At 41.2% G+C, this 24,638-nt stretch overlaps 1 protein-coding gene across 3 annotated transcripts in view; it reads right to left on the bottom strand.

The window, feature by feature from the left end:
* The window catches only part of MYRIP (myosin VIIA and Rab interacting protein), a 348,446-nt gene extending 324,680 nt beyond the window's left edge, over positions 1 to 23,766 (bottom strand). The window contains exons 1-2 of one of the 3 annotated variants that reach the window (XM_073333104.2): positions 23,252 to 23,766; positions 18,012 to 18,138 (exon numbers count right to left, since the gene is read on the bottom strand). The gene's annotated coding sequence lies outside the window, so the exon portion shown is untranslated. Of the gene's footprint in view, positions 1 to 266; positions 360 to 18,011; positions 18,139 to 23,251 lie in introns of those variants that run through there. The other 2 variants (XM_073333103.2, XM_073333105.2) reach the window with 2 other exon arrangements.
* Between the last annotated feature and the right edge of the window lie 872 nt (positions 23,767 to 24,638).

The following is a 24,638-nucleotide window of genomic DNA, read 5'->3' as shown; positions in this document are numbered from 1 at the left end:
TATGTTAAAATAGAGGCAAAATCTTACTAATATACATAGGCAAGAACAGAGACTAACAGTTTGCACCCCTCTACGCACACCAAGACCATTAACACCTGCTGGAAGTTTCAGCAGAAGCTGCAAGAGTTTGCCAGTGGAACGATGGATTATAGAGGGGCTTTTCCCCCGTGCAGCTCCATACCCTCTCCCAGCAGACAACCTTCCCTCTGTCCCAAACACACAACCTGCACAATGAGACACTGAGGCTTTTAGCCCTCTACACCTACCCTAGGAGAAGCGAGTGTCCTCAGCAAAACTTGCTGGCAGCAGTCTGAGAACAGTTCAGTGTAGCAGCATGGAGGGGTATGTCCTGTACGCTTTTTCTTTCTGATCTAAGGAGACCCAATGCAGCACTCATCTTAGGGCTTTTTATAGTACCCAAAGCAATTAAAAAATATGTAAAAAAAACACTTCAAGTGGAGGGCCTCATCTCTGCCCCTGCCAGACAGCAAGTTGAACTGGAACCAGAGAACCAGTTCAAACTGTGGAATTTTGTGGTTTGTTTGTTTGTTTTTAAAAACTTGAACCATAACCAAACCCAAACCATAATTTTGTCCTACCTACCTACTGAACCAGAACTGAACTGAAAAGGCCTGCCCCAGTATGAGATTAGGGTTGCCAGGTGTCCGGTTTTCAACCAGAATGTCTGGTAAAAAAGGACCCCAGCGGTTCCGGTCAGCACCACTGACTGGGCTATTAAATGTTCGGTAGGCAGCGCAGCAGTGCTAAGGCAAGCTCCCTGCCTGCCATGGCTCTGCGCGGCTCCTGAAAGCAGTGGCATGACCCTTCTCCGGCTCCTAGATGTAGGGGCAGTCAAGGGACTCTGCACACTCCCCCACCCTGCCCCAAGCACAAGCCATACAGCTCCCATTGGCCAGAAACTGTGGCTGCTGCTGCTTCCGGGAGCTGCTTGAGGTAAGCTCCATCTGGAGCCTGCACCCCTGACCCCCTCTGCGCCCAAACACCCTGTCCCAGCCCTGATCTCCCTCCCGCACCCCAAACCCCATGCCCAGCCCCACCCAGAGCCTGTACCCCTGCCGGAGCCCTCACACACACCCTGTGCCCCAACCCCCTGCCCTAGCCCTGATCCCCCCTCCTGCATCCGAAACTCCTCAGGCCCAGCCTCACCCCAGAGCCCACACCCCCGACTCCCCAGCCCAGATCCCCCTCCCACTCTCCAATCCCCTCAGTCCCCGCCCAGAGCACCCTCCTGCACCCCAAACCCTTCATTCCCAGCCCCACCCCAGAGCCCTCACCCCCCTACACCCTAACCCCATCCCAGCCGGGAACCCCCTCCCACATCCTGAACCCCTCATTTCTGGCCCACCACAGAACCTGCACCCCCAGATGAGAACCCATACCCCCTCCCACACCCCAACCCCCTGCCTCAGCGCGGAGCCCCCTCCCATATGCCGAATCCCTCGGATCCACCCCCCAGCCCAGAGCCCCCACACACACCCCAAACCCTTCATCCCGGCCCCACCCCCTCCTGCACCCCAACCCCCTGAGCCAGCCCTGTGAAAATGTGTGAGCGAGTGACGGTGGGGACAACAAGCCACAGAGGAGGGGAATGGAGTAAGCGGGGGGCAAGGCCTCGGATAAGGAGTGAGGCAAGGGGCAGGGCAAGGGCGTTCGGTTTTATGCAAGTAGAAACTTGGCAACCCTAAATGAGATGAGAATAAGACTAGAAGAAGGTCAGCCTACAAGAGTAGGGAGGAAGAAGAGAAGCACAGGAGCTGCCTGTATACCACATGAGGCAGCAACGGGGCCAGCAACAGATGAACCATCTCTGAGAGCAGAGCTGGAATGCTCCCTGGTCCCAGAAGTTAACTATTCGCCCCCACCCTCCCAAAAAAAGTAATGGCTCCCCAACCCTTCTCCCCCTTAGACAGGCCTCCTCCGCCCCCATGCCCAAACCCTGGGGAAGCTCCTCCCTCCAATTGCCCCATTTGAGGCAGGGCCCATGCCGCAAACTTATTTCCCCACTGAAGTAGGCCACAGGCTTCACTCCCAACCCCCCACCCTCTAGGGCAATACCTGATACCCATCTCCAACCACCCCACCCCATCCCCAAGCAATTCTCTCTCTTCACCTACTGCAGCTGGTTATGACAGGCTCTGATTAGAGGAGTGAGAACAAGCTCTGCAAAAGTTTGCATGTTAAACGAACTCGCATGGATCGGTGATGACTCAAGATCACCCCTCTCTGAATTGCTTCTCGGCTAAAACACAACCATACTTTATTAGATTCTGGAAATATGCAACTGGGCTGTGCTAATGTCTTTGGTTTATTTATAGTAATTATATTTCTATTGTAATTTATTACAGCAATGGAGAATCATAAGGAGAAAACAACAAAAATCCCATAAGAATGTTCTTCAAATATGACCATGTAAATAAAATAGCTATTTGTCCAGTTCAGAAACCAGAATCGTGTCAGGGAACCATGCTGCCAATCTGGAAAGGCACATTCAAAGACACCACCCTGAGGAGTAATCTGCAATTTCTTAAGGGGAAAAATGACAAAAGGACAACAACAATCCAGACAAACCCACATCAAGAAGTCTACAACAACACAAGATACTTTGGATTCCATGTTCACAACTCAGGCAATTGCAACAACAATTGATTAAGCTACCTTACTGGAGGCTCGCCTAGAATTAGTCACTGTAAAAAGGAGGACTATTGAACCTAATAGAGGATTCAGGATTTTGTGAAATTGTTGACCCCATTCTGGAAGGGCTGGGGACAAAACTTGCATTGAAATGCTGAAGATGGACGAGACAAAGTTACTGCTGTAGCAGCCACCATTCAAGAGGGGGAATCACAAAACAAGTAAAAGGAAGACTAATTTCTTTGAAAGAGGGTTGTGCCACACAATTTGGCTGATCCATTTTAAGAGAGTAACATTCAGCATATTGTTGCAGGACAAATTGCTCTTCTGACTCTATCATTGAAAGAGATCAAGGAAAGATGCATCTCTTGAATATTTAAAATCAATGATTCTTAAAGTTGTTGGTATGTATGGAATCACTCCTAAGCGTATATGTAGCATTACAACAGATAATGGAGAAAACATAGTGAAAGCAGTGAAGTTAACAACTGAGGACCAGGAAATGGAAGAAGAACAACAACAAATTCAGGTGAAGGATAAATTATTTATTCTTTGGGGAAGAAGTTCAAGAAGAAGATATGGAGCAAGATTGGAATGATTTGACTCCTATGGTTGAAGCAGCTAGCCTTAATATATGTGCTGAGGCCATGGGTGTAACATTGAAGGGAATTTTCTATTTTGCCTACACCTTGTAGTTGAAGACTCTCTGAAAAACGTACAATCTCTGGTATAATTCATAAAGCTCAATATGTCTGTAAAAAATGAGAAAACAAACAATATTGGTAGAACTTAGAAAATTTAATTAAATTAAATTTAAAAACCCACTCTTAGTTTGTCCTGCCAAATGGCTCTCAACTTATAATATACTTGAGTGACTCTTGGAGTGCAGGGATTTCTGCCAGGACATGGCCACCTCAAACCATGAGCAGAATGGAGTGTCACTGAAGGCATCACAATTGCACTGAAACCCGCTAAAGTGATAAGATTCTTCAATATGAAAAACTGACCACATGTGACTTTTATGGTGCCTAATTAAAATGCCAACTGGAAACATCAAAAGTCTCTTCTCCATTTACTGAATCCTTACTGGCTTCAGTGGGGAGAGAAAAGAAAAAAATCTGTTTGAAAATTATATCTGTCTCATGTGTATACCTTGATCCTAGATATCAACTCCTACTGTTAGAAAGGGACAAAGTCAAGTCAAAACGTGGACAAAATTGGAAATGCTTCAGTCATAAGTAAAAATTAATAATGTCATAGAATCAATGTCAGAAACCTCTGAAATTGAAAGATTGGATGATGAATCGGAATATCATCTTACAGCTCATGAAATCTCCAAACACAAATATACCTGAATGAAGGAAAGCCCAAATAAGGATTGGGCCAATTCTTGGTCCATTTGCTGATAAGCCACGTCTCAGTAAGAAAGAAAACATATTGAACTGCTGGGAATGTCATAAAGATGGCATGATCAAGCTGTTATCAATTGTCAGAAATTGTATTGGCAGGGTCAGCAACACAGAAGAGTGTTGAAACAACATTTTCAGGCCTGAAATTTATCCTTTCACCACAGAGTTCCAACATGACAGAGCAAATATTAGAAGATGTTATTTTAGTTCATTCAAACAAATTATTTATTAAAAAAATCGTGTTTATTTGACAACAGAAATACGAGGAAAACTCAAAAAATAAATAAATGGTCAAAAATCAAAATAGTTTCAATTTTAAATTAAAAAGGAGAGTTGAAACTTATTTCCACTAAGATTGAAATTTGATTTGAACCAGTAACAACCATTTTTTTTTTGGATGGCTTGAATATGAACTGAATTTGAACACACCAAATACAACTTGAACACAAACCGAATCACAATAAATACCTGCCTCCAGAGGCCTGAAAACCCCTCTCTCAAAGGAATGAGAAATCAGAACCTCCCCATGATAAGACCCAGTGAATTTCCCAATTAACATTTCACTTCCATAGTTTTTCTGGGGGAAGGCATGAAGTAGTCCAAAAGAAAGTAAAGCTATTATCCAAGCAATTTCAGCAAATGCCAGGAAGAGCCTCTGTGGTAGGGCTTGCAATGTTCTGAGGCACCTACCACAACAGCTAGAAATCAAACAACTTTCACTGCTTTAGAAAAAGCAGACAACAGTCAACAATTTTTTGCCATATTTACACCAAATTTTATCTTCAAATATTCATTGCAATGTTTTTGGAAACTTAACCAAATTAGTATTTGAAAGGTTTATATTAGATTCCATCCATAAACCATGACCTGCCCACTTTCTGCCAACCTCCAAAAAACAACAGCTTTCCAGATAACTGTTCTTTGCAATTCTAGAACACCTTTTCTCTGGTAATGTCAGAACAATTTAAAATATTAATGAATTATGCCAGAAAACACTGTATTGGGCAAAAGAGTTAAATACCCTTTTTGTTTCGGTTTGCATCAAAAAAACTTAGCAGCAATTGGACAACTAACAGTGAACATCAATGTAAATTGGGTAGGATTTGAGGCTCAGATAGAAAAAAGAACACGTTAAGAATTACTTAGACAAATTGGATGTTTTCAGGTTGGCACGGCTGGATGAAATACATCCTAGAATACTTAAGGAAGAGGCTGAAGAGATCTGAGTCATTAGCAATTACCTTTGAGAACTCGTGAAGGATGGCATAGACCCCAAAAGACTGGAAAAGGGAAAATATATATAACCTGTCTACAAGAAGGGGAATAAGGACAACCCAGGGAATTATAAACCAGTCAGCTTAATTTCAGTATCTGGAATGATAATGGAGCAAATAATCAAAGAATTTGTAAGCACCTAGGAAAAAATAAGGTCAGTGCTCATTTCAACTAGAGTAAATGGTGGATTCTCTGTAACTTGATGTCTTTAAATCATGATTTGTGAACTTCAGTATGAGTTATGGGACAATTACAGAAGGGTGTGAATGAGGTTCTGTGGTCTGCAATGTGCAGATGGTCAGACTAGATAATCACGATGGTCCTTAAAGTCCATGAGTCAACTCAGATTTGTCAAGAACCAACCCTGTCAAACCAACCTAATATCCTTCTTTGACAAGGTAAACAGCCTTGTGGATAGAGGGAAGCTGTAGATGTGATATATCTTGACTTTAGGAAGGCTTTTGATATGGTCTCAAGTGACCTTCTCATAGACACAAGTGGTTGGAAAAGTGTACTCAGCATAGTTATCAATGGTTCATAATCAAGCTGGAAGAGTACATTGAGTGGTGTCCTGCAGGGATCTGTCCAGAGTCTGATTCAATTCAATATCTTCAGAAATGATTTGGATAATGGCAGAGAAAGTACCCTTATAAAGTTTGTGGATGATACAAAGCTGGATGTGCTTTGGAGGACAGAATTAGAATTCAAAATGATCTTGACAAACTGGAGAAGTAGTCTGAAATAAATAGGGTGAAATTCAATCATGACAAATGAGAAGGATTCTACTTAGAAAGGAAAAATCAATTGCACAAATACAAAATGGGAAATGACTACCTAGGAAAGAGTACTGCAGAAAAGGATCTGGAGCTTATAGTGGATCACACACTTAATATGAAACATAACAGTGCTGCAAAAAAAGCAAACATCATTCTGGGATGCACCAGCAGGAGTGCTGTAAGCAAAACATGACAAATAATTCTTCCACTCTAATCAGCACTGATAATGCCTTGACTGAAATAGTGTGTCTCGTTCTGGGCACCACACTTTGGGAGAGATGTGGACAAACTGGAGATAGTGCAGAGGAGAGCAATAAAAATCATTAACAATCTAGAAAACATGACTAGAAAAATTGTGTTGATTTATGCTAGAGAAGACGAGGGAGGACACAATAACAGTCTTTAAGTACATAAAAGGATGTTTTAAAGAGGAGGGTGATAAGTTTTTCTCCTTAACTGCTAAGGACAGGACAAAAAGTAAGGGAGATTTAGGTTAGACAAAAAAAAAAAGCTTCCTAACTGTGAGGGTAGTTAACCACTGGAACAAAAAATTATCTAGGGAGGCTGTGGAATCGCTGTCATTGGAGGTTTTTAAGAACAGGTTAGACAAACACCTGTCAGGGATGGTCTAGATAATACTGAGTTCTGCTTCAATGCAGAGGACTGGACTAGAGGACCTATCAAGGTCCCTTCCTGTCCTACATTTCTATGATTCAATGCCTTTACAAGGTAGGCCTATGGTATTGTCTTTCAAACGTGTCATGACAAGACCTTATATTGAATACCATAAAAGGCATGAAAGATTTGTGAGTGACACCAAAGCATTCTGAAAGCATAAATAACTGGAATAATTTATAAGTTATAACTTAATTTATGCACAGGAAGCTGCTTAGATGGCTGGTCAATAGGGAGCTGTCTACCTTCATAAGTCTGTAATATATCTTTCAGCTAAATCTCAGCTCTAAATGCGAAAATCCAAACTTTCAAAAGACATTCCCTAGAGGACTGAGGGTCAATAAATCAAACACCCTTATTACAATGAAGCACGGTATTGTCATCTAGGACAGGTATCATCTGATAATATTCTTTAGTATTTTCCCCACACACAGTTATGAATCTAAAATTGTTACAATTGAATTATTAATTGTTCCAGAATCCCATATCTTGAACACAACAGAATGAAAATTGTGTTTTCATAGAATTTCATAGAATTGTGTTTTCAACAGAATAAAAATATTTGTCAAGAACTGTAAAAAGTATGGTTAGGCTATTAGTATTTCATAATTGTAACAATCAAAAACAGGATATGAGAAATGGAAATACAGGAAATACTGATCCGAACCATACATAACATCATAGTAAAGTTGTTTGGACTTAGTCTCAGGCAAAGATTGCCATTACATAAGGGCTAAACCATAAACAATTCAGAAAAAAACAGTTCAGCCATAGAAAATGATATCTAGCAAAATAGCCATACCAAAAAAAGAGACTTATGTGCTCAAGTTAAACAAGTTACTGTTTAGTTTGCTTATCACACAGAACGGCGAGTGTTCCTTGAAAATGGCAAGACTAATGTTTCTATTGCCTACTTTGGTTCTTGGTTTAAGGGAGGGACTAATCCATCTCCAATTTTATTTTATTTTATTTTCTCTCTCTCTCACTCACTCACACACCTCTATCTTAATTTCACCAAAAAACTATTAATATAAAATTTTATATGCCACTTTTCATCTCAAGCTCAAACTTTTCTGGAAAGCTCAGGGCAATCAATCACACAAGAAGTTTGCAAAGATTCTGGATATTTTAAAATTTCCCTAATTTTCAAAGATTTCCTAACTTTCTTTTTGGCTCTTAACTCACAATGATTGTTCTCAAACAAAGTTGCACTGGTATAAGTAAAAGAATGATTTAAAATTGATGTAATTGAATTGGCACAAAAGCTATGTGGATATCTTAAACTGATATAAACCTATATTGATTTAGCTTAAGTAAATCAGAAAAAAGGTATAAGATGAATCAAAATATGACACTCTACAAAAGTCTACACTGGGACTTGCACTGATTTAACTAAACAGGTATAAGACTGTGTATCAGTGAACAAGGCCTAAAACTGATTTACTTATCATAAATATATGATTTTCTTCACTGCAAATAGAAATTTCCTTCCCCAACTTTTAGAGCAAATTGATTGTCAGATCGTACATCAAAAAAAAAAGATTATATCTTTTTAAAAGAAAAATGTACTTTGGATGCAAACAGAAAAGCAGCAGTAACTCCCTCCATAAACTCCTGTTTGGTAGCTTTCAGCTTTTCTCCGTTGCTAGACTTCAGCTGGTGACGCGGGATTGGAAAATTAGCATCTTCTAGCTCTCAAAAGGAAGAATTTAATTAGTCCAGACAGTTTTCAGTACCTTCTCTTGTCAAGTAACATCACTACCACTGTAGCATACCTTTTGCCTCTAGGCTATTAAGAATAATGTATCACCTATGAATACGGATAGTACACGCTAAGAGAGATTTTCATTCACACTGTTTAAACATTTGTTTTAAAAATACATCTATTTAACATTAAGATCCAACTGATACACCAAAGGAAGGCCATGTTAAAGATTCAAACTCTCCACCTACCCTTTAATTTTTAAGGTCTGAGAGTTAAAACCGTACATTCTCCAAGACACCCAGCAAAATTAGGGAAGTCTACAGTTGACATTCCTGGTATTTCTAAGATACAAATCAAACTCCTTGGCCAACTAGCTGGAGAGAGGGCACAGAAGAAGTCCATTGGCTCTGTGTGTCTGAGGCGAGGGTGTATACACCCTTTCCCCTGCCTGTGATGCCATTTTCTGCGCCCAGGAGCAACAACACCTCCTCTACGCCTCCCATGGAATTAGAGCAGGACCAGTGCATTGGGGCTTTGTATTTGGACCCCAATGCCTGGTAAAGCGTAGGCCCATCTATTCTCCCCCCTCATCCCTTCAACCTTGCCAGGGGGGAGGGGTTTGCAGAGAGTCTCAGTAACAGTGCTGGGATGAGGTTAAAAATAGGGAAGGCCTCAGGGCAGCTCTTCCTAGGTGGCATAAATTACAGAAGAAAGGTTAACTGGAGCTGGACAAGTTACTGCTCCATAGTTTCCCAGATGTGTTAAGTTGTGACCTCATTAAACCACATTCTTGGTGTCTTGTCTTTCTTCTTGGGCAATCTGGGGCAATGGTTCAGGTGGTCTAATTATTTAATACCTGCTTCTGCAGTAGAATATCACTTTTGATTAAAAATATAGGTTGCTGCTGCTTCTGAAGTGTTGGTACCTTCCAGATTCTGTCCGTACACTGCCTCAAGCCCTGCCGCCTGCACTTTGAAAGCATTCATCAAAAGTTTAAATTTCAGTTATTGCTTTAGAATTGAGACCTATCATTTTTCCTTGTTGTTCAGCAACATGAGCTCTTTTAGGATTTCCCTGATAGAGCAATTGCTAGAAGAAATATTTGTTAGTAAAGCTGTGCTTGAGGCTGCATTGCTTGGTGGTAGGGAATCAGTCCCCAGGGTAGACTGTCAGGATCTAAAGAAGGCCGTTCCATCTGTCTTGCATTTATTTTTTGGAAATTACATCAATTTTAGGAAGAATATTTCAACAGTAAAAGAAGTTCTCAGCAAAAATTACATTTTTCCCTCCAAATTCTATAAGCAGCACCTTATTTATCTAAGATAGATTGACTACCTTGTTTGCAGACAAGCGCTCTTCCCCACATCTTATGTGTTTGTCTCCAAACATTTACTAATTAAAAACAACTAATCATATTACCAATACAGAGTCTTTAAACAAGATTGTTTTAGTGTGGGTTTGCTTTTTGTGCGTATGACAGAGAGGAGAAAGAATAAAAATAAGTTATAGTTGCAAGGAAGAGGGACCTTTGAATTCGGGATTACTGCAGCATACTTTCTGAGCATAAATTTGAACTAAAAAGATATTGAATGAACATTACTCTGCAGCCATTCCACATTTGGCTAAGATCCCATCGAATATCATAACCATAACTGAAGCACTTTCAGGATTGGTCAGCAATTATTTGGAAGGGAAACCTCCAAGGAACTTCTAGATGCCACAGGGAACAGTGTCTTAGGCATTCTTCCCTTGTGAATTGGCAGTGGCCCAATGTCCCGGGATATTGACGGGACAATATGCTGCAGAAAATATTGAGCCAGATCTTCAGGTGTTGTAAATCAGCCTAGCTCCATTGACTTTAATTGAGCTTTGTCATTTACACTAGCTGAGGATTTGGAATACCATCTTTCAAATGAGATAAAAAACAAAGATCCAACTCATTGTGATCTTATATCACTTTTAACAAGAATAAAGTTGTTATGAATAGTCTTGACTAAATCCTATTACACTTTCTCCGTGCTTAAAAATCCCTGTAGTATGAACTGGAAAGATTTTTTTTCACTTCTTACCCAAAATTCTTGTATAAGGTTGTTTTGTGATATTCAATAGATGCTGAGTTCCACAGCAGAGTTAACTTCATTCCACTGGTGGGTGAAATGATCCTTATATAGTCAGTAAAATACATTGGTTGTCCTTTTAGAGCAAGTTATTGTCATTACTATGTTATCTTACCCTACATTAATCTACAAAAGTGTGCCACTGTATATAGTAATGGCAGGCATTCAAAACACCAGAAGACAAAAAGGTTAGTATTGTATGTTTTGAAGTGTTTGTATAACCTCTTTAAGAAACTAATATGAGCTTCTGATACATCTTCCCTCCACATCCTTCACTAATTTCCTTACTGAATATGAGAGATCAAAAGCATAAAAGACCAATGAAATCATTTAACCTTTTCTCTACAGGAGAGACTAAAACAAAACATTTTATGTCAGTTGATGGTAAATATACATGAAAAAGAGCAAGGAGTATTTCACCTAAATATGCCACTCCTCTTCAGACATGAAAAACAACATGCATCTCTATGAGCCATTTCAAAAGGTAATAGTTTTTTCCCCCTTATATAAGATGAATTGAAACACTGCACTGGACGAACCAAAGCACACTTTATCAGGCTTGAAGGATTTTATTTTCATCATCTAACCCTAATTTTATAAGAAAAAATTAATACCATATGAAAAGAGCCTTCCTAGTAAATCATACAAACACAGAATCCTTCAGGCAAAATTCTGCCAATTGGAATGCAAGCACAACTCCCCGTGAAGTCAGTGCAATTATAAATGTAATCTCAGTATAAAACTTGACTTTATTGATCAAGTTGTTGGATTCAGTGTGAGGGTCCTGGCTGGTGGTGGTGGCCTGTGATATACAGGAGGTCAGCATAAATGATTTGGTTGTGTCTTCTGGCCTTAAACGTCATGAGACTAATTTGTCCTCCACAACTATGCTACTGAAGTCAATGGAGTTGCAGTAGTGCAACTGTAATGAGAATTAGGTGCAGAAATTCAGAACAACAACAAGGGAACGTTGGCCCCTTCAGTGTATTTTACCTCTACACTACTAAACTTTCTAGGCCCTACATAATCTCACCTCATCTCTCCCATTTTCATCTTGTACATTTTTATAACACTGAACTAAGCAAACTGTGTTCATCTATCACTTAATTGTCTGTACTGTACTTCTCTAGCCTCTGCTACTTAGCAACAAGAATCATAAGAAAGAATACATAATAGGTCAACCTATAAGACTTAATCTTCTGATCATATAGGAATGATTGATGTGTTTCCAGTCATGAGCAAGAGACTGGAGAGAGACAAAACAGTAATGGCCATGTATGGATAGACAATTATTTCTTGGACGACAGGCACAGAGAAAAGAGGCCACTGATTGATAGTGTGCAATTCACATATTATAACCTGACCAATAATGGACAGCCAACAGCCATTATGTAAATTGTTGCAGGGTACAAATGGCAGCGTGGCCTAATGGTTCGAGCATGCAGATGAGCACTACATTTTTTAATTATATGGTAGCTCTGACTTATTGCGTGACTATCATCAGCTTGTTGGCAAATTTATGTCAACAGTTAAATAACTGTTCTAATCCCACTCTGTCCTAACAGGTTCTCAGGTGTGTCTGCTTCATACTAAGTCTATAAAGAGCACCTTACTAAGGCAAAAACAATCCACAAATCAGCGGAAACACTTCAGCATGTTCACAATGCCCAAGCATTGGTACAGCTGTGAAGCTGCAGTAAGTCTTCCTTTTTTATCATCTATACTTTTAATGATCTGAGAATAAAAAGCATTTTAAAAGAAAGAGTGACTTTCTGAAAAACGTATGCAGTGTATATGTAGCTGTGTCAGTCCAGGATATTAGAGAAACAAGGTGGGTGAGGTAATATCTTGTATTGGACCAACTTCTGTCCAAGCTTTATGAGTCACACAAAGCTCTTCTTCTGAGCTGGTCCCTCACCAACAGAGGTTGGTCCAATACAAGATATTACCTTACCTTGTATTAAATTACATAATGTATATTGATGTAATTTTGTGCAATTGAACACAGTAGGAGAAAATCATTATAACACTATGCTGCTCCTCTGAATTATTTAACTCAAAAGCCACATCATAATCAATGCATGCAAATATATGTTCAATGTAACATAGCCAAGTGTATAATTTAGCTTCATTTTACAAACATTTTAATAGTCGTCAACATAATATGCAAATACTCTGCTTCACAGGCCACAGCTTACTAAAACTTTTTCAGTGCAATACATTTTGGATTCACGAGTATGTTATGTCTTATTTCCTAAAAGCAGCTTGTCAAACAACGTAAAATTTGGTCCAAAAGTTGACCTCCGGCCACAGACCACTTATGAAGCTGGAAAGACTTTTCCAAAGGACTTTTAGAGGAGAGCCAAAAATTTGGTTTTAATGGAAAGTAAGTCATTACTACAACAGATATTGCCTTGCCATCATGATATAGTATACTCTATTAGTACCAACTATAAAGAGCAAATTTACTATATTAAAACTTTGCTAATTCATACTTTTGACGGGAAAACTTAATTTGTAAAATTCAGTAATTTGCAACAATTAGATAATCACAAACACAAACAGCAAAGATAATATCACAAACCTGTGCTTTCTTCATTTACTATAACACCTATGGAATTATTCTAATCTTGCTTACACCAGTATAAATTACAAGTTAGCGGGTTTATGCCAATGCAAAACTAGTGTAGGTATGGTCAAAATCAAGCCCTTGTAGCTAAGTTGTTGCAATATTCCCCATCCTTGAAGGGTGAGGTAGATTTCCCACCCTCTTCTGGAAAAAACCCTACAATGGCTTTATTACATCAAAACACAAAATGAATGCTATGCCGTTCATCTAGCAATAATTTCATTCATCTAAAAAGCACACAAATTATCCAAAATTAAAAGCTTGCAATTCAGTACAAAAAAAATACAAGAACCTCACAAGCCAGTTCTTACTCCTGCTATGGCCAGAGAGATGCTATGCTCTGGTAATCTCTCACTTTTTGGGTCCATTGGCAGCAGATGGACACAAATTAGGGCACTCCTAAGGCAATTCTAATTTGAACTCAGGAGCTGAAGCCCTCATCCAGCTCCAGGTGAGAGTGTGAAGATAAAGGAGCAAGTCTGGCTTTACACTATCTATATTCAGGCCCTGCACTAAATATAACTTGTCTGGATCCAAGAATGGACCTCTGTATTTGGTATCTGTATTTGGTATTAGCTCAGGTAATGAAAGATTCCAGTTTTCCTGAATCACTGTTTGGATTTGCACTTGTGTGTTCCAGTTCTGCTTTCTTATTTAGATAAAGCCAGATTTTCACTGAGCCATTGACAAACAGCAGTGTCACCAGTCTATGATCTATTAAATCCTTCCAAAATCTATTCTGATTACTTTTTAAGTTTAGTGTCTCTATGGAGACCCTTGTTCTACAAGACATAAGCTATGATTTGATCAGAGTCCACTCCATGATGAGTTATGCAAATTTCAACACACTTACGATAGAGGGATACAAATGTAGAGACACAACTTTCCAGGAGTTTCACCAAGTACCACTGGAATCTGGAGCCCCATTTCTCCTTTTTTAGAGTCAACCACACATGAGGCTGATGTTGACTGCACTTCCCCAATGTGCTTAAGAATATATTAGTTGTTACTTCTTTATAAGCAATGTTGAGTAGTATGTTGAACACCCATATGTCAGAAGTTTAGGATGGATTGCACCAAATAAGTTGGCTCTTTTTCATTTTATTTTCTCCGATTTAAATGGTCAAAGACCACTGTGCTCTGCAGTTTTGGACGTCATTGTGACAGGATATACAGTACACATCTGGGTCCTCAGGAGCACAGACAATGGCCAGGTCAAAAAGTACTGGTGCTGCACACCAGGAAGACTATGGTCTTGTCTATAAGCAGAGACAAGAAGCAGATAGACTCAGTTAGCCTCATAAGAGAAGGGAAAACAGCTGCCAGAGTATGACAACAGAAAGGCTATTGCACAGAGTTCTCTTATTATTTATTTTTTAAAACAATATGGAGGTGTTTGTTGCTCTGTGTTTGGTTCAAGGTGGGGTTTTTGGCTGTTTTGTTTTATAAGTAAAGTTTGGGTGTTTCTTGGAGGAAAATGGGCTGCAAATGCTGCTGATGTCATTCTAGAAAAAAAGAGGAGAGAAAACCCGTTTGGTATCTTCTCTGGAGCAAAGAAGACTTTATTTTCTTTTGGCCCTGAAAAGGCCTCTCTATAGAATGAAGGTAAAAGATTGCAGCCCTGCTCAAAAGCCCATTGAAGTCAATGGGAAAACTCCTATTTGAATGAAGGTCTGAGTCTGGGATTTCTCCTGGCACAAGAAGAGACTGTGTCTTATTTTCTATTATGAAGGCTCTAGACCTCCCTTAAATGGGAACAGATGCAGCAACTGGGACTGTGCCAAACTGTGGAACTGTGTTTTACTCTGGTATCTTCCATAAGAAAGATGGTGGTTGTGCGGCAGAAACAGTAGTCTTGGGAGGGCAATCCAGTCTACTGCTATATTGTAGGGTTTGAATTTGGAACTCCAATAAGCAGGGTGGGCTACAGTTCCCCTCCTGGCTGGTACCAAGGAACCATACAGGAAGACTACTTGGATGACCACTGTGGGCACACTGTCAATGATGATTGAACACATCATTAAAAGAGTGCCATTTGTAAGATCAAACTGCTCAGTGTTCTGGCTCTCCCATTTCAACAGACAAAGCTTCAAAATGAAATATGACATTCAATGAAAAACGCCAAATTAATTTTACAAGGTAATGCTTTATATTGAAGCCTGCCAGGAGACAGTAATGGCTGCAACAATGAGAATGCCAAACACCAATAATAGCATAATTTAAATAAGTAGCAGTAGGTAAAGTTTATGAATAACAGAAGGTAAAGAGATCTCATTTCTTTTAACCAAATTGCAGTCTACTCCTGTGAGTAAAGATTTGCAAGACCAAGCCCTTTGTTAGCATGATATTCTCACAAACACACGCACACACATCTTTGCTACTGAAATGATGCTGGCCCAGAAATCTAATGTGTTCCCTTTCCCAGTATAATCTCTGTGAAATCTAAAAACCTATCATTGATATATTGCTGATTTTAGCTTGACCTGTCAAACGCTAATGTGGTCTTCTAAAAAAAAAAATGTATTCATCTATGCTACTATAGGGACACTAAACCAGCTTACTCCGAAAATAACGTGTTGTCTATCAAATATTTAAGATGCTGCCCACTGATGCAATTCCTATCCCAAGTTCAAATCAAAGTATTGTAACAAACATTCTTCAAAGAATACAATCCTTAATTTATTCAGCTGAAAGTGAAATTAACTCAGTAAAGATAAACATGAGATCACAATCACTGATCTTTATCACCTCTCAGCCACATATAATGGACTACAGTAAGCCACCAGTTATATCTGTATAATCCCTCTGAGAAATTTTGGATGTGTTGCATGTGCGTTGCTCCCCACAGAAGGATATGAGAAGTTAAAGCACACCGCAAATCCGGCTGCATTTGTCTTTTCTACACTGCTCACATTCTATTTTGCTCTTCTGGATCTCAATTTCTCAAATGGTTTGAACAAAGGGGTAGTACACTGCTCCCTCATTCAAATTGCCCAATCTGTCTTCCTCTTCATAGTATTCAATGAACTCCTTTTGAAACCAAATTTGTGAGTATAAGAAATTTGGATGAATTAGTATGCAGCCTGAACATAATGACCTTCAGGTTGCTAGCAGTGCACACATAAGCCAACAGCCTTTACTTGTGATTGAGCTACGCTTATCAAAAATCTACAGAAATATACCAGGTAAACAAGGGTAGGATCTATGGGTTCAAATGGAAGGTGGAGAAAGTATCTTAAGGAAGGGTTGGGGGACTTATTTAGACTATTCAAGCAAATTAAATCCACATTTCCTCCTTTTCAAGGAAGAAATTCTGCCCCCTGGTTTCAATGGGAGTGTGTGCATTTGTCCAAGGTATGAATCTGACCCTTCACATTTCTGAAACAGCAAGGGAATTGGGTGTGCTCGTTAAAGCAGCTTTAACTGTGCAGCCAGCAGTTACTCATCAGATCACAATAGACCTTGCAGATCTTGGCAGCAGTACAGGAGTCATATTTTCACATGGATGAATTGCTTATGAACAATGATGTCGTCTTAGGCACACACAGTTTTTCCTCAACATCAGCCACGCACTTTAAAAAAGAAACACCCTCTTTCAAACATCCTATTTCTTGTACCCATTGTTCCCCTTACAAGATCTAAGGGTGATGACAATGGAACCCTGTACAGTTGGCACTCAAGCTCTGACTTTTTTGCAGTGGGATGGTGGGAGCTAATGCCAGAAACGATCACCAGATCATCTAGTCTGACCTCCTGTATATCATAGGCCACCCAACACCCGCATACCAAATCCAACAACCAAAATTAGACCAGAGTATTACAGCCCACAGAAGACTAGATTATTACGTACCCCAGGCAAGAATAGGTGGGAATAGGTACATACCCTGATAATCCTGGCAAGTGACCCGCTCCACCCACTAAAAATGATGAAAAACCCCCAAGGTCACTGTCAGTCTGAGCTGTGGGAAAATTCCTTCCCAACTCCACATATGGGTAATCAGTTAGATCCTGAGCACATGAGGAAGAACCAGTCAGCCAAGCACCTGGGAGAGAGAATGCTCAATGCCACCTCAGCGCCCTGGCTCTCCCTGACCAATGTCCAACCTCCAGCTGTGGCTGTCCCTGATGCTTCAGTGGAAGAAGATACAACAAACAGAAAACTTCCAGAATACACTGGGGGTGGGGAGAATCCCTTCCAGATCCCTGCAGGTGACCAGCTGAAACCCTGAAGCATGAACTTTTAGGGATGTGAGAGACAAACCAGAAATAAGCTCCAGAGCTGTTGAGCCCTGCCCCCCACAATCAAAAGCAACCCTGTACAATCCCACTCAAAGTTATCCTGCTCTCCCTTCACACTAAGTAAATTGTTTGCCCTCACAACTCCTACTGGGAGGCTATTCCAGAACCTCACTCCTCTGATGGTTAGAAACTTTCTTCTAATTTCCAGCCTGAATTTGTTCATGACTAGTTTATATCCATTTGTTCTTTTGTCAATGTTGTCCTTTACCTTAAATAGCTCTTAGGTCCTCCCTGGTATTTACCCCCCACCACATATTTATAGAACAATCAGTCTTCTTTTTGCAAGACTAAACAAGCCAAGTTCTTCTCATAAGACAGGCCCTCCATTCCCCTGAGCATCCTAGCAGCTCTTGTCTGCACCTGTTCCAATTTAAATTCCTCTTTCTTGAACATGAGTGACCAGAATTGTACACAGTCTTAGCAGTCCCTTGTACAATGTCATTAATACTTCTCTATCTTCTGGAAGTGCCTCACCTGACACATTGTAGGATTGCATTTGTCTTTTTCACAGGTACATCACATTGGTGGTTGACAGTCACCCTGTGATCGACTCACACCCCCAGGTCTCTCATCTGTCGCTTCCAACTGATAAGCCCCCAGCCTGCAGAAGAAATTCTTATTATTATACCCTACGTGCATGCCTTGCACTTTATACTATTGCATTTCATCCCATTTCTGTCACTCTAGTCTTCAAGGTCATCCAGATGTTCCTGTCTAATACTCCAATCTTCCTCTGTATTCAAGATGACTCCCAACTTTGTATCCTCAGAAAATTTCATTAGCACACTCCAGCTTTTTGTGCCAGGGTCATTAATACAAATATTGGCTAAGATTGACCTCAGAACCAATCCTTGAGGAACTCACTAGTAACCTCCCTCCAATGTAATAATTCACCTTTCAGCAGAACCTGTTGCTTTTTTCCCCTTTAGCCAATTCCTTATCCTGCTGACAGTGATCCCCATCTTACCTAGTTTAACTAATAATTTCCCTTGTGGTACCGTGTCAAATGCATTACTGAAGTTCAAATAAATTTGATCTACTGCACTTCCCTTATATTAAAAAATCAGTTGTTTTCTCAAAGAAAGAAATCAGATTAGTCTGGCATGATCTACCTTTGGTAAGCCCATGTTGCCTTACTTCCCCTTTACCTCTATGAATTTAATTATTTTTTTCTTTCACAATTTGTTCTAAAACCTTACATACTACTGAAGTCAAAACAACAGAGGAAAAAGTGACCCAGGCAATTACAGACCTATCTTAAATACAGGTACATTAGCTATTCTCCAATCCTAAAATACTACCCCTAAATAGACAAAATTTATTTTAAAATCCTTACAACCTGATGTGACAGGTTACCTAACTGTCCCCCACATTCCGGGGTGCCACCTGATGTACTGGGGTACCAATGAACCCGCCTGTTACACCAGTCTGGGCTCCCTTACACTGCCTTGCTGAGCCAGGCCCTCAAGATCCTTCTAGCACATACACACAAGTAGGGACACACCCAGCTGCAGAAAGACACAGACACTGAGATCAGTTCTGCATGGGAATTGCCCAGTACTCAAGTGCATACCTCCTCTGGCGTGTAAACCCAAAATGGTATTGTACTGCGCTGCACAGGGAATTATACAGCATAAGCTAAATGAAATTCGTCTCCTCCCTCAATGCGGAGGAAAATATTCACAGCTTTCTCCCTCCCGTTTACGAAATCCACAAACTGGTTTTAGAGAAAACAAAACAAGTTTATTAACTAGACAAAATAGCTTTTAAGTGATTATAAGGGATAGCAAACAGATCAAAGCAGATTACTGAGCAAATAAAACAAACATGCAAACTAAGCTTAATACACTAAAGAAACCGGCTACAAGTGGTAATTTCTCACCCTAAATGTTTCTTTAGGCAGATTGCAGAGGTTCTTGAAGACAAGCTGCTCTTGCTTGCAACTTAAAACTCTGGGTATTTCTTTCACAGCCCAGATACCTTTTCCAGCCTAGGCTCAGTCCCGTTCCCACCCCTGCCCCCTGCTGCTTGTCTTTGTTTCTTAGATGTTTCCAGCAGTCATCCTGGGTGGGGATTCAGGGAAGAATGAACCCTGATTAACTTCCCTGCCTTAAACAGGATTACATATGGAGAGAATCCTTTGTTTCCCAGTTTGATACCCACCCGCCCATTGATGGAAAAATACTAGTAGTCCAAGATGGAGTCCAGTACCAGGTGCCATGTTCATGCGACCCTGCAGTGTCAAAGCAGTCATGAGTCAAAGGCCCTCTGAAGCTTCCCAGGAAGGTGGGAAATTAGTATCTTCAAAGACCTATTGTCCTCCCTAATGGTTCATTGACTTGTCCCCACCTGAACAGCCAGACTGATTGCATTTTGTCTAGTGGGTGTTCCCCAGATGCAAACACTTTTGTAATTGATACATAGTCAATATTCCTAAATTTAGATACAAAAATGATACATGCATACAAATAGGATAATCACATTCAACAAATCAGAACCTTTCCAATGATACCTCACATGCACAAAACACATCTTAGTCACGCCATATTCATATCACAATATCTCTATGAAGAATATGGGGCATAGTGTCACACTGGACTACCAATTTCAGGTGTCAGCTCTCTCAGTATTCTGGGATGGAAATTATCTGGATTCCCTGATTTGAGCACATTAAACTAAGTTTTTCTTCTAATTCAGATGTGATAAAGTCTTGTCTAAGAATAATTTTTCAAAGCACTTGGTAAAATTCATAACAGCCATACCGGGTCAGACCAAAGGTTCATCTAGCCCAGTATCCTGTCTTTTGACAGTGGTCAATGCCAGGTGCCTGAGAGGGAATGAACAGAACAGGTAATCATCAAGTGATCCATCCCCTGTCGCCCATTCCCAGCTTCTGGCAAACAGAGGGATGCCATTCCTGCCCATTCTGGCTAATAGCCATTGATCGACCTAACCTCCATGAATTTATCTAATTCTTTTTTGAACCCTGTTATAGTCTTGGCCTTCACAACATCCTCTGGCAAGGAGCTCCACAGGTTGACTGTGCATGGTGCAAAAAAAAATATATATATATATATATATATATATATATATATATACTGCCTTTTGTTTTAAACCTGCTGCCTATTAATTTCATTTGGTGACCCCTAGTTCTTGTGTTATGAGAGAGAGTAAATAACACTTCCATATTTACTTTCTCCACACCAGTCATGATTTTATAGACCTCTATCATATATCCCCGTAGTCGTCTCTTTTCCAAGCTGAAAAGTCCCAGTCTTATTAATATCCCCTCATACAGAAACCGTTCCATACCCTCAATCATTTTTGTTGCCCTTTTCTGAACCTTTTCCAATTCCAATATATCTTTTTTGAGATGGGGCGACCACATCTGCATGCAATATTCAAGATCTGGGCATACCATGGATTTAGAGAGAGGCAATGTGATATTTTCTGTCTTATTATCTATCCCTTTCATAATGGTATCCAACATTCTGTTTGCTTTTTTGACTGCTGCTGCACATTGAGTGAATGGTTTCAGAGAACTAGTCACAATGACTCCAAGATCTCTTTCTTGAGTGGTAACAGCTAATTTAGAGCCCATCATTTTATATGTATAGTTGGGGTTATGTTTTCCAATGTGCATTACTTTGCATTTATCAACATTGAATTTCATCTGCCATTTTGTTGCCCAGTCACCCAGTTTTCGAGAGATCCTTTTGTAGCTCTTTGTAGTCTACCTGGGACTTAACTATTATTCACTTCCTGGGACTTCACTTTTATTTCTAACAGTAGTTTCATGGGCATGGGAAGTCTGGGCAGCAAGGGAATTGAAACCATTATTAGTTATCCTCATTTTGGCATGTTCTAGACTGTGGTCCTGTTCTACTTCCATGCACTGCAAATTATGACAGAAATAGCTCATCAGGAACATTAGTTGGTATAAAAAGACAGTTTTAAAAAATGACTTCCTAGGAATACAAAGCAGTTCTTGTGCACCTGTCCCCAGAAACAGCTATTTTTTTTTCCAAGCATACCTTATAATGTATGCATTGCACATGAATGCTCTCAGGGCCTAGTTCTGTGTGCCTTTTAAAAGGTCTCAACTACAAAGATTTGTGTGAATATGGAAACTGAACTATCCTATCACTTATAGACAGTTCTTCTAGAATAGGGTTGAGACATATTCCCAGGAAAGTAAAGGAGACCTTTATTACCAGTCCCCATATTACAGATGTGCTAGTAGTAAAAGATTCTAGGCTCCAGAACGGTCAAGATGACACCTATCCACATTTTCAAAACAAGGAGGAGGGGATTAAAAGAAAAACAAACCCACATATCTCTCCATGTAAGTCTCTAAGCACTGTTTACATCCATGAGAATATTCTTAATGAGGCACCCGCACTAAGATATTTTGCTTCATAGTTCTTACTTGGTTACATTAATCTAAAACAAAAACACAAAACAAACTCAATACTACTAAATTACATTCTCCAAGGCAAGTTAACCTAAGCCATATGGTATTTTCCCCAGTAGTCACAATATACTGACCTTGATACTAGGAATGTGTGTGCTCTTCAGCTGTAAAAAAAAAAATGGTGCTATGTGGTGTACTGGCAAAAAGGACGCAGTGAGAGTGTGCTACACATCTTACAGTACAATCCTGAATGGCCTCAGAGAAGTTAGTTCATCAAAAGTAAAATATTCTATTTACTGTTAATAACTACAATGACAGTGTTTGAATAACGATATCACTAAAAAGGCTGCCAAGCTATTCGGACATGTGGCCTGTAATCAAACTAAATAAATCTTAACATTTTAAGGTAAAATTAAATCACTGAAGAGAGGTGATCTGTTCAACCAGTTAATGTTGTTTTTATAAGGTGGGAAAGACAGCAGGATCTAACTGCTTTGCTGTTGTAAATTTCATTTGGGAAATATGTCCCTCCCTTTACACAATCTCTTGGGTAGTATTTCCTCTCTATTTCCATATCATAGGTCATTATAATACACATATAAACATCATGTAGCTCATACAAAGAAGAAAGACCCAAGAACCACAGAAAAATAATAGCTACAAATAATGCATAGCTGTGTAAATGAATGAGGATGGCTTGAGTCTGGTTTTGACCTTTAGTAGTAGTGCAAAATAAGTTCAGATCCTTAGAAGAATCCCAGTCTCCCTCCCCTTTTTATGCTTTGCCATCATCCCTTCTTTCTCAGTTTCTCCTTCTCTGTCCTAGGGGGTGACATCTCAGCCTACATCCTTCTCTATCGTCAACCCAATTTGGTGTCACTAGATATAGGACTCACCTGCAATGTCTATTTTAAAAGGAAAGTTAAAAAGAGCAAATTCCACACTGAACAGGATTGCGACTCGCAAGGTAAGCGGAAGAGACAGATGCAAGAATTGGGAGAATACAGGCAGAGGATTATGTCACACATATCCCCCCCCCCCCCAATCATCCCACCCCTTCTCCTCTAGACACCCTACCCGGGTGTCACATTAGTTAGTGAAACTACTGTACATCAGTCCAGCACCAAATTTGGAACCGGAGGAGCTGCTTCCATGCAAGCCACATTCAGCAGTTTCCAAGTGAGCAATTGCATCCAAATACCAATCCCGACACAAGACACATCTCCTCTCCCCCTGCATTACGTACACAGGCAAGCAGGAGGGCTTGCAGGGAAAGAGATGGACAATTGTCAGTACTCACACTCAGAATAACGCAAGATGGAAGCAGGGCAGTAACTTCACTGATCAATTCTCACAGGCGCCAGCAAAAATACACCGACTCCCGCTACAGCTGATCCTGCTGGGTCAACAAGTCCTTCAGTGCCTTCCCCCTCTGGATGCACTGTAGAGGGGTAAGGATTGGGGGGGGGGGGGAGGCTGTCCCGCTGTTTTGGTTTAAGAAGCAATCAGACCCAGGACTGTCATGCAATAAAACCCTCCCTTCGCTACTGCTGTTGGGCTGCTCCCCAACGCTGCCCCGGCTACTCCTATCCCCCGCACGCCGCAGGGAACTCCTGGCTGAGGCCGGTCGGCGTGCCCCCAGCTCCAGCCAGCATCCCAGAAGGGAAGAGCACAGGGCAGCAGGGCGCCGCTTGCTCCCGCCTGGGGAAAGGGGCAGCGCTGGGCTCCCCGCTGGAGCCGCTCCCTACAGGAAGCGCCTACAGGCTGCGATTGCAGCGCAAGGCGCTGCGGCTGCAGCCGGCTCCTGCCATCCCCCCCCCACCCCGCTCCGCGCGCCTCGCCCTACCCTGCCTCTCCTCGCCGCCGAGCCCGACACCTGGCCGAGCCCAGCCAGCCAATCAGCGCAGAGCCCTGGCCCCTGCTCGGGAAGGGAGGGGGGGAGCAAACGAGGAACTACGCCAGGGCGCGCGCGCGGACCTGGCCGCCTCTCCCAAGAGCGGGGGGAGAGGAGGTGTGTACAGCGCGCGCTTGAACCACGCGAGCCCGGGGCTGGCGCGCGCGTCATCTAAACCGTGGCACATGCATTGCAGCGCGCAAGGAGGGCGGGGGGAGAGGATGCAATTGCAGTCATCACAGGGAAGGAGGTGCGTGGTGCATAGTGCGCCCCAGGGGACAGGGCTCCCGCGTGCTGCCAATTCACACAGCCTTGCCCACACGCCGGAGGCAAGGGGAAAATCTAGTTGCCACACTATTTTAAAGTTGCAGTCAAGATTGCCAAGTCACTCTCCCGCCCCACTTATTGCAGAATATAATGGAGAGGGGAATGGGATGTCCACACTAGAAATGCATGGAGGGAGCAAAGGGAGCTGATACAAAGATTAGATCAAAACTAAGATTATGAATTCTGGTCAGGTGGGAGTCCCTGAAGGGAAGAGCTGGGGGGGGAGGTGAAAATTGGCATGTGTTAGAGACCAAACCCAGGAAACACAGGCACTAGGAAAAGCATAGGAGGCCCAAATCTAGCAAGGTACTTAGGCACCTAAATTCCAGTTTTAAGCAACAGAACTCCTGCTCAACTGGAGCCTAACCATGGAGGCAACATCATTTACTCAGTGCCTAAGTTTCTGCAGGAAAGGTTCCCTAAGCATGTAAATTTCTGCCTCTAAGCATGCCTCCCTCCAGGTACC

Source organism: Lepidochelys kempii, chromosome 2, assembly GCF_965140285.1.
Source record: "Lepidochelys kempii isolate rLepKem1 chromosome 2, rLepKem1.hap1, whole genome shotgun sequence".
In the NCBI taxonomy this organism is placed as follows: Eukaryota; Metazoa; Chordata; order Testudines; family Cheloniidae; genus Lepidochelys; species Lepidochelys kempii.
The sequence above is the reverse complement of the archived record's forward strand: the minus strand, read 5'-3'. Positions and strand labels throughout refer to the sequence as shown.